We start from the raw sequence: 2,915 nt of genomic DNA, 5'->3' as shown, positions 1-2,915 counted from the left end.
CAAACTCATTTTCATTAAGTCAGTAATGCCACGTAACCACCTCATCCTCTGTTGTCCCCTTCTCCTCCTGCCCTCAATCTTTCCCAGCAAAACGTAGTCCTTTTCCTGATAAAAAAAAGTGGTCTACTGGATAAGGGGATGGCAAATCACTCCAGTATTCTTGCCTTGAGAACCCTGTGAACAGTATGAACAGTATGAAAATTTACTGGTTAAAAGACTGTGACTTTCAAAGTGGATTAAAAAAAAAGAAACAACTGCAGTCAAATGCTACCTATAATAGGTATACCTAAATGCTGTCACAGGAAGGATGCAAGCATGCCAATGGGATAAGAAAATATCAGTCAAAACCAAATCAGAATATAGTTGGTAGCTTTTACAGGCAGATTGGTATAATAGTTAAAGGTCATAGACTCTGGAGCTCAATTGCTTAAGTTCAAATTAAAGCTCTTCCACTTACAAGCTGTGTGACTTGAACAAATTCTCTTTGCCTCAGTTTCCTTGGCTGTAAAATGGGAATGATAATAGTATCTACCTCTTTTTATATGTATTAGTGTCTGGTGAACATTAAGTAATTTGGCAATAGTGGTAAGGCTCAAGTTAAACAAGGGATTCCCTAGTGGCTCAGATGGTAAAGAATCTGCAGCAATGCAGGAAACCTGGGTTCAATTCCTGGTCCAGGAAGATCCCCTGGAGGAGGGCATGGCAACCCACTCCAGTATTCTTGCCTGGAGAAACCCATGGACAGAGGAGCCTGGTGGGCTACAGTCATTGGGGTCCCTAACAAGAAGGACATGACAGAGCAACTAACATTTTATATAAAAAGGAAGGTACACAAACATATATGGAAATGATTCATACCATGTTTAGCAGAGGGTTTCCTTTGGAGAGAAAGAAGGGGAAGGAAAAATGCAGTTTAAGGTCTAAAATTAAATCTCAATGTTAAGAGCTGTTCTGTAAGGATCTAGTCACAAGTTCCTCTCCCCACTCTGCTCCCAGATAGGATCCTGGAGCGAGACAACTCTCCTCATCAAGGGAATCTGGCAGTCTCTACTTATCCCCAAGCAGCAAGTGTTGGTACCCTGCAAGCCCAGGGATATTCAAATAAGACAATCACAGCCTCCCATGGAAGCCAGGGGTCCCCTCACCCCTTTGTTACTATGAAGCCTGCCCTCAACAGACCATGCGTGTTCACTCAGCTCTTGAGTCAATCCCTGTGTGGTCCTGAATGATGTGCTGTGTCCTCCCCCTAGACTATGAATTATGTGGTTAATGAGCTGCTGTTGGTAGAGAACAGACTTATGGACATGGGTTGGGTAAGGAAGGAGAAGGTGGGCTGAATGGAGAGAGTAGCATGGAAATATATACACTACCATATGTAAAGGGCTTCCCTGGTGGCTCAGATGGTAAAGAATCCGCCTACAATGCAGGAGACCGGGGTTTGATCCCTGGATCAGGAAGATCCCCTGGAGAAGGGAATGGCTACCCACTCTAGTATTCTTGCCTAGAGAATCCCAAGGACAGAGGAGCCTGGTGGGCTACAGTCCACAGGGTCTCAAAGAGTTGGACACAACTGAGTAACTAAGCACAGAGGGGTGGGAAGGGGTGGGAGGTGGTAGGGAGGTTCAAGAGGGAGGGGACATATGTATACCTATGGCTGATTCAGAAACCAACACAATATTGTATGGCAGAAACCAAAACAATATTGTAAAGCAATTATCCTTCAATTAAAAATAAATAAATTTAAAGGAAAAATTAAGCTGCTGTCAGGACTTTCATGGGATCATGAAAGCACAGGATTAAGACTCTGTGCTTCTAATGCAGAAGGCATGGATTCAATCCCTCCTAGGGGAACTAAGAGCCCACATATGTGAAGTGTGGCCAAAATTAATAAATACAAAAAATAAAAAAATAAGCTGCTGTCAGTCTTCTCTGCCCAGAGTCAGACGTCAGGTGACCGTATCCATAACCCTAGGGAGGGAATCCGCCTTCTCCAGTGGGGTGAATAGCTGGCAATCAAGCAAAAGGATGAACAAGTAGATCTTGAACTACCACTTATTCTTTAAAAAAACTAGCACACAAGCAAACATGACAAAATGTTAATGCCTATTTAATCTCAATGGTACGTGGATGTCTCTTGGGTTATTGTCTGTACATTTCTGCATTTTTAAAAATAGGTACTAATTTTAAAAGAAAGTCAATTTTAAAAACTAAAAAAATTAGTTCCCACTTGGACCTCCTGTCAAAATGGAGCAGAAAATTTCATAAATAAGGCTGTAAAAGGTAACTACTAATTAACCAGTTTTTGTTACTATGTTTTGCTGTTCTTGCATTTTTACAGTGAGAAGTCTGTGTCTTAGAAGGAACATTGAATAGTTACTTGCTTTATTTTAATTAATTAAGAATTCTGGATCTATTTGGATAGACAAATTCTGAAGTTTCCTATAAAGCTCCTATAACCATAATTTGACAGATAAATCAATGGAGCAAGATAAAAAGACAAGAAAGAAACAAAGGGAAGTTGCTCAGTCATGTCCAACTCTCTGCAACCCCATGGACTGTAGCCCACCAGGCTCCTCAGTCCATGGGATTCTCCAGGCAAGGGTACTGGAGTGGGTTGCCATTTCCTTCTCCAGGGGGTCTTCCCGACCAGAGGCATACACAAATGTAGCTAAGGATTCATTCCATGATGAAGGTGGCATTTCAAGTCAATGAGAAAATAATGGTTTATTCAGTAAAATATGTCCATTGCTACTGCTAAGTCGCTTCAGTCGTGTCCGACTCTGTGCGACCCCACAGACGGCAGCCCACGAGGCTCCCCTGTCCCTGGGATTCTCCAGGCAAGAACACTGGAGTGGGTTGCCATTTCCTTCTCCAATGCATGAAAGTGAAAAGTGAAAGTGAAGTCATTCAGTCGT

The sequence above is a fragment of the Budorcas taxicolor genome, chromosome 21 (assembly GCF_023091745.1).
Source record: "Budorcas taxicolor isolate Tak-1 chromosome 21, Takin1.1, whole genome shotgun sequence".
Taxonomy (NCBI): domain Eukaryota; kingdom Metazoa; phylum Chordata; class Mammalia; order Artiodactyla; family Bovidae; genus Budorcas; species Budorcas taxicolor.
This window is presented reverse-complemented; position numbering follows the sequence as displayed.